At 39.0% G+C, this 15,402-nt stretch overlaps 1 protein-coding gene across 35 annotated transcripts in view; it reads right to left on the reverse strand.

Moving 5' to 3' along the window:
- PLAGL1 (PLAG1 like zinc finger 1) overlaps nt 1-15,402 on the reverse strand; it is a 113,390-nt gene that overhangs the window by 35,078 nt on the left and 62,910 nt on the right. For 10 of the 35 annotated variants that reach the window (XM_025382536.1, XM_025382542.1, XM_025382520.1 and 7 more), the window contains exon 2: nt 7,571-7,610. The exons of 23 other annotated variants lie outside the window; for them this stretch is intronic. The gene's annotated coding sequence lies outside the window, so the exon portion shown is untranslated. Of the gene's footprint in view, nt 1-7,570; nt 7,620-15,402 lie in introns of those variants that run through there. 2 more of the 35 variants (XM_025382527.1, XM_025382532.1) reach the window with 1 other exon arrangement.

Raw genomic sequence — 15,402 nt, forward strand, 5'->3', positions numbered from 1 at the left:
AGCCTCCCGAGTAGCTGGGACTACAGGTATAGTCTGTATACCTGAGATTACAGGTGCCCACCACCATGCCAGGCTAATTTTTGTATTTTTAGTAGAGACACAGTTTCACCATGTTGGCCAAGCTGATCTCGAACTCCCAACTTTCAGGGATCCACCTGTCTCGGCCTCCCAACGTGCTGGGGTTACAGGCGTGAGCCACTGCACCCAGCCAGCTCATTTCTTTATGGTGCTGATTGATTTCGTTTGTGTCACACTTGTTGGCTGGCAGAGTTCACCAGTACAACCATCTGGGTCTGCTGTCTAGAAGGTGTTTTAGTTTATATGTGTATTTCAAGGAACTAGTCTATTTTATCTAATTTATCAAATATGTGGGTGAGAGCTTATTTATACTCTTCTCTTACTAATCCTGTATTTTATCCACGGGATTAGCAGAATAACACCTCTTTCATTCCTAATATTGGTAATTGGTGTACTCTTTTTTTCTTTGGTTGCCTGGCTAGAGATTTATCATTTTACTGATCATTTCAAAGAACCAGCTTTTTATTTTGTTGATTTTCTCCATTGTTTTCCTGTTTTCAACTTTGTTGATTTCTGCTCTAATTTTCAGTATTTACCTTCTTCTGCTCACTGCAGGTTTAATTTGTTCTTCTTTTTCTAGTTTCCAAAGGTGGAAACTGAGGTTATTGATTTTAGGTTCTTTTTCTTTTCTAATACATCATTTAATGCTGCAAATTCTGAAGCACTGTTTTAGCTGTATCCCACATGCTTTCATAAACTGTATTTTCATTTTCAGTTAACTTAAAATATTTAAACATTTTTTCTTGAGACTTTTCTTTGATCCATGGGTTATTTGGAAGTATACTGTTTAATTTCCAAATATTTGGAAAATTTCCAGCACTTTTTCCGATATTAACTTCTAGTTTAATTCTGTAGTCTGAGAAGGTATTTTGTATGGTTTCTATTTTTTTAAATTTGTTACGATGTTTTTAATGTCTCAGGATGTGTCCCTGGGTTATTTGGAAGTGTGATGTTCAGGTACAAGATATTTTTCCAGATTCCTTTCTAATTAAATTCCATTATGGTCAGTGAACACTCTTTGTATGATTTAAATCCTTTAAAATTAATTGACTTATTTTCCCACCCAGAATATGGTCTATCTTGATAAGTGTTCTGGCTATGCTTGGAAAAAATGTGCAGTTTGCTGTTGAGTAGTGTTCTATAAATGCCAATTAAGTCAATGTGGTTGATAGTGTTGTTCAAGCCTTCTATAGCCTTATTGGTTTTCCAACTACTTGCTCTATTATCTATTGAAGGAAGGGTGCTGAAATCTGACCATAATTGTGAATTTGTCTATTTCTCCCCATGTATACTGAAATTATTTTACTAGGTGCATAAATATTTAAGATCATTTCTTCTTGATGAATTCACCACTTTATCATTATGAAATAACCCTATTTATCCCGGTAATATTCTTTGTTCTAATTTCTACTATGTTTAATATGAATATAGTCACTGCAGTTTTAAAAAATTAGTACTAAAAATGATATTTTTTTCATCCTTTAGCTTATAATCTATTTGTGTCTTTACATATGAAGTGCATTTTTCTGTAGGCAGCATAGAGTTAGTTCTCAGGGGGTTTTATATGTATTAAATCTGACTGTGAACAATCAATTGAGATAACTCACTACCTTCGGACTGGCCAATGTGTGTATTAAATCTGACATTCTTTGCCTTTTAATTATGATAGTTAGACCATTTATGCTTACTTAATGTGCTTACTGATGTGATTAGGCTGAAATGCACCATCTTGTTATTTGTTGTCTAATGGTCTCAATTATTCTTTGTTCCTTTTCTTTCTTCTTTTGGATTGATTATCTTTCTCTAATTTTATCTTTGGCTTATAACTATGTTTTGATATCTTAGTGGTTGCTGTAGAGTTTATAGTTATATATTTAACTTACCATGGTGTACTTTCAAGGGACATTATACCAGCTCATGTAGAGTACAAAAATTTTATCTTTTTCCTTGCCTGACCTTTGTGCAATTATTGTTGTACCTTTTGCTTTTATATGTTATACACCCCATTTGGTACTATTTTTGTTTAAACCATCTTTTTAAAAATAATAATCATCATCATATGTATTTACCTAGGTGGTTGCCATTTCTGGTGCTCTTTACTGCTACCTGGCATTATTTTCCTTCTTTATTAAATCAATTAATAATAAATGTGAGAGTTTAAAAAAAAAAGATTTCCTTTAGTATTTCTTACACTGTGGGTCTACTGGTGATTAATTCTTTCAGCTTTAGTACATCTGAAAAAGTCTTTATTTCACCTGTTATTTTCCTACCAAAGAAAGTGCTTGCATGTTTCACCTTTTTAAAAATATGTTGTCACAACTCTAGATTTCTAGATGAACAATTTTAGCTTTCGGTACTTGGAAGATGTTTTCCACTGTTTTCTATATTACATTCCTTCTGACAGGAAGCCTTCTGTCATGCTTGCTCCTCTGAATGTATAGTCTTTTTTCTCTGCTTTAAAATCTGTCTTTACTACTGGTTTTAAACTATTTGATTATCGTGTCCCTTGGTGTAGTTTTCTTCATGTTTTTGTGTTTGCTTGATATTTATTTAACTTAGATTTGTGGATTTATTGTTTTCATCAAATTTGGCAAGTCTTCAGCCATTATATCTTTATTTTCTGTCCTCTCCCTCCTTTGGGGACTCCAGTTACATACATATTTGGTCATTTCAAGTTGTCCCACAGCTCTCTGATGTGCTATTCAATTTTTTCTAGTTTTTTTCTCCATTCAGTATCTCATTTGGTATAATTTTAATTGCTATACAGTGTATTTTAGGATTTTAATCCTATCCAGTGTATTTTTCACCGCAGGTGTTATCTCTAGAAGTCTAGAAGTTCAATTTAGGTCTTTTTATAGCTTCCATCTTTTCTTAACAACCGTATGCTTTCCACTACCATCTTGAGTATATGGAACATAGTAACAATAACTATTTGAATATTCTTATTAAATCTATTTAATTTATTTTAGTATCTCCACTTATTAGATGTCTGTCAATTCTGGGTCTATTTCTATTGAGTTTTCTCTTCACTCTTGAATTTTCCTGGTTCTCTGCATGTCGGTAAATTCTGATTGAATGCTACATATTGCATACTTTATTAATGGGAGCTGGATATTTTGTATTTCCTTAAATATCCTTGAGCTTTGTTCTGGGATACAGTTAAGCTACTTGAAACAATTTGATCCTTCAAACCAAGTGTCTGCAAACTAGGCCCACAGGCCAAATCTGGCCCACTGCCTATTTCTATAAATAAAATTTTATTGGAATACATTCTGATACATGTAAATACATTTGCTTACAAATTGTTTATGGCTGTTTTAACAGTAGAAGGGCAGAAGTGAGTAGTTACAACAGAGACCACATGGCCCACATATCCTAAAATATTTTCCATCTGGCCCTTTACAAAACAGTTTTATGACCTGTCTTGAACGGCTTACTTTTAAGATTTTTTAGGCAGGATCAGATTAGACTAGTCTAGGGCTAATTTTGCCTCATCGCGGAAGCATTAGTCTTCTGAGTACTACATCTAATCCCACTTATATACAAGGTTTTTCCACTATGAATGGTGGGAGGGTGGGAAGGGGCACACTCTTCCCTGCCCTACATGAGCTACTTTTTTCTTCCCAGTGGCTCTTTCCTCATCCATTGGTAGTTCTCTTACGCATATGCACTAATCAGCACTCCGCCGAAGCCTACAGGAGAGCCCTCTGAAGATCTCTGGAGCTCACTCTCTGTGTAACCAACTCTCTCTTCTCTGGTACTCTGTCCTTCAAATTCTAGCTGCCTCAGCCTCCCAGAATTCCTAACTCTATCATCTCAACCTAGGATAAGCTGTGTTTGGGTTCTGCTTTCCTGCATTGCAGCCTGGGGCAAATCATTTGTTTTTTCCTTCTCTCAGGGTTCACTGTCTTGTGCCACTTGTCCAATGTCAGAATGCCTTTGTTTCATATATTTTATGGGCTTTTTGTGTGTGTCTGTTTGTTAGGCTATTTTAGGCGACAGAATAACTCCAGTTCCTGTTATTGCAAGATGGCTGGAAGCAGAAGTCCTCTCAGTACAAAGTTCCAATTCTTTATATTTGCCTTAGTGCTTTATAGTTACAATAAACTGTCCCAGCTCAAGCCATTTACCCAATTCTATGGTCAGTCAGCAACTAGAGAAGGGTGTAATAAGCAAAGTCAGTAACTAGTATAGCATCCCTTTACCCCAATCCCACTTTCCTATCTTTGTGGGATGTATATTGTGGGATATATATCACGGACTATATATTACAGTAAAACTTGGTTTTTAAGATTTATCTTTTCATTGAACCAGTATTTATTGAGTGGTTGTTTTTCCTGGCATTGTTCTAGGTGCTGGGGATTCATCACTGTGAACAAAACACGCAAAAATTCCTACCCTTGTGAAAAACACCTATGAATTAAGCTTAACTTTGAATTAATTGTTTCTAGTAGCTTAACTGTATCCCATAACAAAGCTCAAGTAAGATATGTATCAGATGGTGATTAAAAAAATAAAAGTAATGAAGAGACAGGAAGTGCTAAGATATTTGGCAGGGAAAACAGTGTCAATTTAAAACAGGCTGGTCGGGGAAAAAGGCATGGGTGAGAAGATGACAATTTAGTGAAGATCTGAAGGAGGTAAGGATGTAAGTCATGTGGCTATTTCTGGGTACAATAACTGCAAAACTGACGCAGAAACAAGAAAACTGGTATGTTTTCTTGGTATGGCTAAAGCAGTCAGTGAGGGGAAGCGGTAAAAGATTAGGCCAAAGGTAATGGGACCCATAGCACACAGGAGCTGATAAGCCTCTGTAAGTGAGACGGGAGGGACTGGAGACACTGGAGCAGGAAAGTAACATGATCAGACTTAACAGTTTTAAATCATTTATCAGGCTGTTGTGTGGAGAGTGAATTCTAGGGGAGAAAGTATGAAACCAAGGAGACCAGTTAGAAAGCTACTGTTATAAAGAGATGATGAAGGTGTGCACCAGTGCAGTACCAGAAGAGGTGGGGAGAAGTGGCCACCTTCTGGATTTAGGCGGGGCTGACAGTATCTCCTGACAGCTGGCTGTGTAGAGGGTGAGACAGACGAAATGAGGATGCTGCAAAGGCATCTGGCCTGTGCAACTGGAAGAAAAGTCTTCCTCATCTAGGTAAATGGCTACTTAGCATGAAGGAAGTTTGGTTGGGAATAGAGAAGAACTCAGGAGCTCAGGTGCAGACACATTAGGTTTGATATGCCTATCAGACATCCAGCAATTGGATATTTGAATCTGAGTTTAGAGAAGAAGTCCACACTGGAGACAATTTGGTAGCTGCCAGCATATATGTATTTAAAGCCATGAAAATGAATGGGAACAGCTAGGGAGTGAGAATCGACAGAGGACAAGTACAGAGACTGTGCCCTGGGACAGCCAATGTTTGGAGGTCAGGACAATGAGGAAGTATCTGCAAGAAGGATAAGAGTAGTCACATGCAATAGGAAAGCAGTTGGGAAAGTGTGGAGACTCAGAAGACAAGGGAAGAACATACTTCACAGAGCAGCATGATCAATGGGGTTAGTGCTTCTGACAGGTCAAGGAAGATAAGGACTGAGAATTAATGGTTGGGTTTGCAATATGAGGGTCGTTGGTGACACTCGAGAACTTTGGTGGAATGCCCAGAAAGAACTGAGAAATTGTGTAAAAGGAAGCAGGGACATTAAATGGAGCAGTAATTAGAGAGGAATGGGAGTTAAATTTTTTTTTTTAAGAAAAGCAAGGAGGGGGGAATGCATGATGCAGGAGAGAGAAGGGACAACTACTGTAGTTATATCCTTGAGCAGGTGAGAGGAGATGGGACTAAGAATATAAGTGCAAGGGTAAGCTTTAAATTGACCATGGCTGGGTATCTTTCTCCAACTATGTTCAGCTGCACTGCTGCGTGCATGGAATCAGCAGACCAAAGCACCTGGATATAGATGGCTAAGTACAACGGAGCAAAGGGGAGGGACAGAGAAGATGAGTGGATGAGTGATTTTATTTTAATGAGAGGGTAGGCTATTGACATTGAATAAGGAAGGATGTGAGATATGAAGGAAGTGTGCTGCAGTGTAAAAGTTGTATGTCTAGATGGAGTTAAAAATGTGTTGGAGTGGGAAGACAGATGGGAGAATGGGGTGCTGGGACTCAAGATCATGGGGTGAGAGCAGTTCTTATTAATGACTAGGCCCACAGTATGACTATGGGTGGAAGTTGCTAATGTAGTTTGGAAGACAAGGTCATTGAAGGAGAGGAAATCAAGAAACTGAGAAGCCAGGATGTTAGGACTCTACAAAGCCTGAAAATCACCAAGAATTAGGACACATTAGTGTTACAGGGAAGGACGGATCCTGAATCTTCAAGGAATAATGAACAATGATGTATTTTAATTTCCAGATTTTAAATTTTTATATTGTCTTATAACTATATTTATAATAATGCCTTAGGCCTTACTCCAAGTCAGCTGTTTTAAGCTAATCCAACTGTCCTTTTATGGTCCAACTTGCATTCTGTTCAAATGTCCTTCTTTTCTTTCGCTATCATTCTGAAAAATGTACAATTAATTCTGTCATTTAAATCAGTTTTCTAAATTCTAAAGCAAAATTTCTCAAACTTTTCCATGGAGCACCAGTTCGATGGTATATTTGGTGAGGTAGGGGTTGTATGGTGAAATATGTTTGAGAAACACCACAGACCAAAGGCCATCGATAATCACTTGTTGGAAATAAACAAGTCTAATTTGATTTTAACTCAGCTTTTTCCACAAATTTAAATGACCATAGGCTCATTTTCTGTATAATATCAGTTAACATCCTAAGGAATGAATATACCAAGGTAGGTATTATCGGGAAGGCTGTATTAGAGGTGTGTGTCTTCTTGGTGACTTCAAAAGAGGTGAAACAGAACCTGCTAGAACAAGATTCAAGATACAGACTTAGAATCTGTCAGAGAATGCAAATCTTTGTTAAGTTACTTTGTAACAATATTCTTCTCACCTGCTAACATGATGAAAAACAAAACCATCTCAGAAAATAAATTCTCAAAGATGTATTTAAAATTGGTTTAGTATATTTCAATTCTCCTCCATAAAAACGACACTTCATAGACTATTTAAAAACAAAGATACATAAATACATTTTGGAGGAAGACTAATACCCAACAGGATGTCTGCATCTATATACAACCTCAGTTCTGCCCTTTGCTCCCACTAACCATAAATCTGATAAGAAGTCACTATAAGGAAACAAATGCCCCAGGCCAAGACATGTACTTCAAAAATCACTATCAAAATAACTATCATCTAAGAGGACCAGAAAAAGTGTGACAGACTTTAAAATAATGTAAGAACCAAATAACAAAAAAGTTTTGCTCCAATTTTTGCTCTAGGAGCTCTAAAAAACCATTATCAAGTTATTAGAGAAGAGAAGGTATTGGGAGAAGAGGATAAAAAAAATTGAAATACCAGCTTACAAAAGCCAATCATGATGTTTATGAATCAGGCAGGAACAATCTGAAAACAAAAATAAAAATTACTAGTTTTATATAATATTTGCACATGCATTTATTAATTATAATTTTGAGATCATTGTATGTTCATACGCAGTTTTAAAAGAGCCTTTACTCAGTTTCCCACAATAGTAACATTTCACAAAACAACAGTACAATATTACAACCGGCATGTTTATACTAATACCATCTACTAGTCTATTGCGATTTCCTGTTTAATTGTATTAGCGTGTGTGTGTTTTATACAGTTTGAGCACATGTGTAGGCTCACATATCTACCACTAGTCAAAATATCGAACAGTTCCATCACAAGGATCCATCCTGTTGCCCTTTGACAAACACTACCACCTCCTTTGCCACAATCCCTCTCTGCCTCTGACCCACTGCACATCTATTTTTAACACTAAAATAATAACAGCCATTTACAAAAAGTATTTCACTCCTTGTCCATAGTTGAATGTTGTCTACTACTACTACCACTACTACTACTACTACTACTACTTCTTCCTAGTTATATGTCAAATCTTGAACGAATACTTTTAGTTTTCTGCATTAAAGTTTTAGTTTAAGGAATAAATTCTCCAGAGAGAAGTCTTTCTCATTGTTAGCATGGCATAGATCACTCATTTCAAAAATCAAAACGCAAAAAGTAAGGGAGCCAGAGGTGGTGTCTGCACTCACAGATTCCGTATTTTCAATATATTACTAACGAGAAACTCTGAGTGCTTACTGTGGGCCAAGCTACATATTATATATGTATGTATGTGTATGTGTGTGTGTGTGTGTATATATACAGACACACACACACATATACATATATTCCATATACCAAGCCTTGATGTATGCACATTGACCCTGTTTGGCCCAGGAGAAAACTGAGGCACCAAGAGGTTTACAAGTTGCCTAAAGTCAAATAACTAGCAAGTGGCAAATCCTGGAACCTGGGACCAGACTCTGGGCACCCAGACTCTACCATCCCTCAAGGAAACCATGATAAAGTCAATATGTTTTGGTGTAACCATTCATTGCTAAGACAAATAAATCACCCGATTATTGGTAAGCTTCACTTTAACATAACGGAATTCAACAATGAAAATGTTCAAAACAATGATGTGTAAAATGGGAGAGGTATTTTATTCAAATACAAAATGATAGGAAATTGCCAAAAACAAAGGTTGGGACATGCAGAAAAGATTTTATATTATGGCAACAAACTGTTCACCAGCCCTGAACAGATAGTCTTAACATTCGTTGGGGACTGTCAGGCAGCAGTTTATACATAGCCAAGATTACTCTTGAAAAAGACATATTCAATTGAGCAGAGATGATGATGGGAGAACTGAAATTTCTGAGCAGATAAAAGCTTCAAAATTAGGCTCTTCAGCCAATAGAGACATCTAAAACTCCAAAGATAATGTTCAGGTTATAGTAATTTAACAGACACCCATTGTGACAAACTTTCTGTAGGTTTATTAGCTTAATAATATAGCATTATTACTGAGGACTAGTAGATATTCTCTTATGTGAAACTACACAGGACATTTATGCATAGCTGTGACAGTTTTGCCTATCATTCAACAGTACTTAAAAGGTGCCTACTCAATAAGCCATTGATATGCTGCACCAAATACCCTGGTGAGGCTTTCTTTACAGTGCTAATTTTACAGACATCTCCTGGATGATCTAAGTTCAAGAGGCAGCCAGGGAGGAGAATGCATTATTAGCATGGTTTGGTGTGCATATAACTGAGTTATACATAGGAACTAGGGAAATGGAGCTCTGAAGTTCATCTTCCAAATGAAGATACATGCTATTAGTCTCGACTTTCTGGGAGGGAAGTTAATTCATTACTTCATTAACACTGAAATATATTAAAAACATTTTCAGTTAAAAGAAAAAAACCTTTAAATTAAAATGCTTACATGTTATGAGATTTCTAGAAATCACTATTAATTGGTTTTAACTAGTTTTATAATCTCCCCCAGTTACTTAAGGCTTTTATTTATTTATTTTTTGAGACAGGGTCTCTGTCACGCAGACTGAAGTGTGGTGACGTGATCAAGGCTCACTGCAACCTTGATCTCCGGGGCTTAATTGATCCTCACACCTCAGCCTCCCAAGTAGCTGGGACTATAGGCATGTGCTACCACACCTGGCTAATTTTTTTTTGGTAGAGACAAGGTCTCACTATATTGCCCAGGCTAGTCTTGAACTCCTGGGCCCAAGTGATCCTCCCACCTTGACCTCCCAAAGTAAAAACTCACGTTTTCTTAAAGGTGGGTAAGCAAAGGATCAGGGTGAAGGAAACCCTCTCCTCCTTTTCAGACACCACCCTGTTTGCCCTTCTTCACCAAGAAGCCAGCTGTCTGTGGCTGGGCCAGCGTGACAGACTCAGGGGACATTGGATACAGCTCTCTTTTCAATGTCTCCTAAAGTTAAGACTTCTATAAGCATTATTATTTCAAGAAAACACTGTGTCCTGTTCTTCTTGAGTAAATACGAGGCAGATGGTAACCTTAATTTTCTCTGAAAACTCTATGTCTAAAATATGGGAAAAAATAGATATCAAGGTTCTAAGAATGAAGAAAAATCAGAATTCCTCCATGAGCTACATTTATCTCCAATTCTTTTCCCAGGGAGACACATACACAAAGCACCCTTTAAGTTGAACACGACTTGTTTCTCATATCTTTCTAAAAGTATGTTGTTTATTTAGAATAAGCTTTCTATCTTGTCTGCTAAGCTTTTCCCATACATATAAGATAAAAACTGAGAAACACTTTTCCATTCCCAGTGATGTTTGCCCAGTTAGTCTTGGTAAATAATAATGATTATGCCTAAACTAACATCACTCTTTCTCTGCTGCTAAACACAGTCACCTGGCAGTGTGATGTGCATGGTTCCTCAGTGGTTCATCATTCTAGAACATCCTATAAGATTAACTAAATTTTTCAAGTTTGTCTATCACCTCAGCTATAACATTTATGTTTATGTCACTGTTTTTAAGTTGTTAAATTCTTACAGGATACAGACTATATCTGTATAACTTAGTTTACAAAGAATAGCCATGCACGAACATCCCATAAATGCCCTTGGCAGTGATGACCACAATCACAGCAGAGTTAATGGCAGGTTTACTCCACTTCATCAGAGGTTCTGAAGGAGGAAACCAAGATCTTCCCTGAAAGGCAAGACCTGGCATCAGGGGCTACTGTGGGCACTTTCCTTTGAATTGCATTTATCTGCCAGGAAGATGATATCCTTTATTGTTTTACATGAAAGCATTTGAAAATTCTAAAAACTGACCATGCCTGTCTTGGTCAGTTCAGGCTGCAATAACAAAGTGCCATAGACTGGATGGCTGACAAAACATTTATTTCTCACAGTTCTGGAGGGGAGAAGTCTGAGATCATGGTGCCAGCATGGGCAGGTTCTGGTGATGAACCTCCTCCAACTGTCTACTGCTGACTCTCCTATCTTCACAAGGTGGGAAGAAAAGCCAGCTAGTTCTCTGCCCTCTTCTTATAAAGGCACTAATCCCATTCCTGAGGGCTCCACCTTTATGGCCTAATTTCATCCCTAAGGCCCCACCTTCAAATACCATTTCATTAGAATTAGGGTTTCAACTCATGGCTTCTGGGGGGACACACACATTCAGTTCATTGCAATGCCCTTACATAGACATGAAGACAGGTCAGGTATGTTTGAAATAACTCATGATCTGCAAAATCTCACACCAAAAATAACAGAGGGGGAAAAATTCAGAGTAGACCACTCAAAACCTATCACAGCACTAACCAAATAATAATGCATACCTCAGGTATAACTTGGAAAGCCCAGATAGTCAGCTCAGTGTGACTGAGGGTACCCCTGGGGACATTAAAATGCACAGAAACAATAGAGTGGGAAGGCTACTACAGTAGAAATGCACGGAGGATTCAGAGATGAGTTCTCATCGCTGGAGAGTGTGATATGACAGTGAATTGTGTCAATGTGACTGTGCCACAGGTGCCAGGTTAAACATTATTTCCGGCTGTGTCCATGCAGGTATTTCTGGATGAAATCAGCACTTGCGTTGGTGGAGCTGGGAGCATACCACCCTCCCCAATATGGGCTGGCATCATCTAATGCATTGAGGGCCCAAATAGAACAAAAAGGTGGAAGAGGAGGAATGCACCCCCTTTTCTTCCTGCCTGCTTGAGCTGGGACATCAGTCTCCTCCTGTCCTTGGACTGGGATTTACACCCCCGGCTCCTCTGCTTCTCAGGCGTTCAGACTCGGACTAGAATCACACCACCAGCTTTCCCAAGTCTCCAGCTTGCAGACAGTTGACTGTGAGATTTCTCAGCCTCCATAATCATCAGGGTCAGTTCTTTGTAATCAATCTCTCTTTCTGTCTCCATATATGTATCCATGGGTAAACATACATGCACTATAACTCTGCCAACTCAGATTCACTTGGGTTCTAGAGACTGCCCAACAATTATGCAACGTTTCCCTAATCTTTGGTCATTTCATTTCACACCTTCTCTCTTATCTTCCAATTGCCTTCCCCACTCCTAATACTTACATATAACATCTCTCTGTTAACATCCCTACTTCATGCTTCTGTGAGAAAACAAAAGCTGTTGGATAGGGCATCTCTGCTTTCTATCTCTAAACTCACAAACTTCCCTATATCCACAGGAGGATGCACCCTCCCTAGAACCAGAGGCCAACTCCACCTCTCTATTCAAAATTTCTTCCTCATTATCTTCTCCCTTTCTACTAAAGATACTTGTCATCGACACACACTATGCTCTGATAGTCCCAATTTTTTATTTTTTTATTTTTTGAGACAGAGTCTCACTCTGTTGCCAGGCTGGAGTACAGTGGCGTGATCTCAACTCATTGCAACCTCCACCTACCGGGTTCAAGCGATTCTCTTGCCTCAGCTTCCCAAGTTGGTGGGACTACAGGCATATGCCATCACGCCCAGCTAATTTTTGTATTTTTATTAGAGACGAGGTTTCAACATGTTGGCCAGGATGGTCTCGATCTCCTGACCTCAGGATCTGCCTGCCTTGGCCTCCCAAAGTGCTGGGATTACAGGTGTGAGCCACCGTGCCCGGCCAATATTCCTCAATTTTTAAAGAACAAAATCGTCATTCAGCTCCAGGTCCCACTATACTCCCACCTTTTCTCAGACAAACTTCTGAAAAGAACAGAAAACTTAGATAATCCCCATTTCCTTACCTCCTACTCACTTTCCAACCCATTCCCCAGGCTCTTATCTCTACCACTGTATCAAAAGATCCTTATCAAGGTCATCAAAGCAATTCTTATTATCCTCATTTTAAAAACCAGGACACTGAGGCTCAAGAGAGATTACTAGGTTGAGATAGTAAAAACATACCTTGCCTTCAAGATATGCAAGAGCCCAGGGCTGCCCCAAAGCACTCTTTTCAGGATATTAAAGACTTCATCTTCCAGGGACCCAACCCCTCTTTCCTCCCTTATGTCATGCCGCTGCATTATATATCAGACACACTCCTTAGAATATCTCATTGTTTTTCATTATTTTTAATTGAGAAAAAGGACCTTGCTTTGCCTATGAATGTTTTCTGTGTTGACCACTTGGTGTAAATTATTTAATTGTTCCAACCACATGAGAATAGGTGGCTTTAGACCCTTTGTACAAATAAGAAAGTTGTGGCTGAGAAAGAATAAAACCTTTCCCAACATCAGACAGATAATAAGCATTTCATTATTTCTTAGTTGTTTCCATTAGATGATGGCAAGATAGGGGCATCACTTTGACAGATGTGACATTGTCCCATTATGTCCATGAGGTTGGAAAACCTAGAACTGATGCAAATTTGCTATGAGGAAACACCTCAGAATCTGAATTCTATATCATAATGGAACTTTATAATGAGGATTTTAATTTACCATACATCTAAATATTTATAAGTTATAAATTATGGAGACCAACAAAGCTAACCAACCAAGTCCAAAATATATCTTTCCTTGACCAATTTACCTCATATTTCCTGGAAAACCATGTTTGAATGTGGACTTCTTGGAGCCTGTACCTCTAGAACATGGCACTGGGGGGACATGATACTGAATTTTGCTGATTAGGGCATCTTCCCTCCCTATTTCTACCATGGAAGCCAATTGGTGAGCATGAGGTGTGGAACAGGGATATGTGCTCATCCCATAACCTGTCTGGTTTTCTAGGTATTCAGACATTGCACTCGCTCAGTACTGCCCTTAACCCGGGTGAGTGGAGCTCTGCCTTAGGATCTATGCTCCATTCTGGCCTTTCTCTAGCTTCACCATTTCCTTTATTGTGAGGAGTCCAAAGGCCTAAGGGGAAGGTGCCCACCCAGGCCTACATTCCCTCTCCTAGGCTATGCTCCTGGTTCCTAGAACCATGGAATTCTTTGTTCAAAGAGCTTCAAGTCTGCTAACCAGGGACTGCACAGGTTCTTTCCTAGATTTGTGTTTTTAAGGGCAGACTGTGCCCCTGTTACATGCAGCCCCTAGACCCAGGGGGTGGCCAAGGGGTGGCTGTTTGCAGGAGATGGGGACATAGTGGGTAGAGTGATCCCAGAACATTAAGAGGAGGGAAGACAGGCCGGGGCCTAGTAGCCACTTTGCCCCCCAGTGCCATGTTCTAGAGGTACAGGCTCCAAGAAGTCCACATTCAAACATGGTTTTCCAGGAAATATGAGGTAAATTGGTCAAGGAAAGATATATTTTGGACTTGGTTGGTTAGCTTTGAACTTAGTTGGTCTGCATAATTTATAACTTATATTTAGATGTGTAGTAAAAGTGTTTCTATTTATATTCTGACTTGAACTCTACCCCCGTATAGTTAGGAGGGGCATGAGATTAGTTCTAGACTTTAATACAAAGTTGATTACTGAGGGAAAACCATTGAACATTCTCTTTCTGAACCCCAGAGGCTGAGAAAGCCAAGTGTTCCAGAAAGTGTACAATGACAAAGGTGGTACACTCACAGGCTTGAGTCTTCCTGTGTGAAGCAGAGTCTTCTGCAAATCCACAGTGGATGTTTATCGTAAGCAAAAAATAAACTGTTTTTGAATGAAGCCACTGAGGTTTGGGGATGGCTTGTTAGCACAATATAATGTTAACCCATCCTGACTACATAGAAATTGGTACCAGAAGTAGGATGTTGTTTTAGCAAAATCCTAAAATACATGACCTTGGTTTAGTGGTCAGCAAGTCGTGAGGAAACTGATCTTAAGGGCCAGAAAGATAGTGACGTGTTTTATACAGTGGCAACATATCTGGTAAAACATTTGCCTCTGTCAGTTCAGGAGGCAGATCTGCTGCCAAATTTACTTGTAGCTCTAGGAGAAGAGGTAAGAAAAAACAATTGAAATATGGTTGGATGAGGCGGCTCACAGCACCTTTGGAGGCCAAGGCAGGTGGATTACTTGAGGTCAGGAGTTAGAGACCAGCCTGGCAAACATGGTGAAACCTCATCACTACTAAAAATACAAAAATTAGCTGGATGTGTTGGTGTGCGCCTGTAATCCCAGCTACTCGGGAAGCTGAGGCAGAAGAATCGCTTGAACCTGGGAGGTGGAGGTTGCAGTGAGCCGAGATCCTGCCACTGCACTCCAGACTGGGTGACAGAGTGAGTGAGACTCCGTCTCAAACAAACAAACAAACAACAACAACAACAAACCAGAAAATGGCTGGGTACGGTGGCTCACACTTGTAATCCCAGCACTTTGGGAGGCCGAGGCGGGAGGATCATGAGGTCAGGAGTTCGAGACCAG

Source organism: Theropithecus gelada, chromosome 4 (genome assembly GCF_003255815.1).
Source record: "Theropithecus gelada isolate Dixy chromosome 4, Tgel_1.0, whole genome shotgun sequence".
NCBI classification, from domain to species: Eukaryota; Metazoa; Chordata; class Mammalia; order Primates; family Cercopithecidae; genus Theropithecus; species Theropithecus gelada.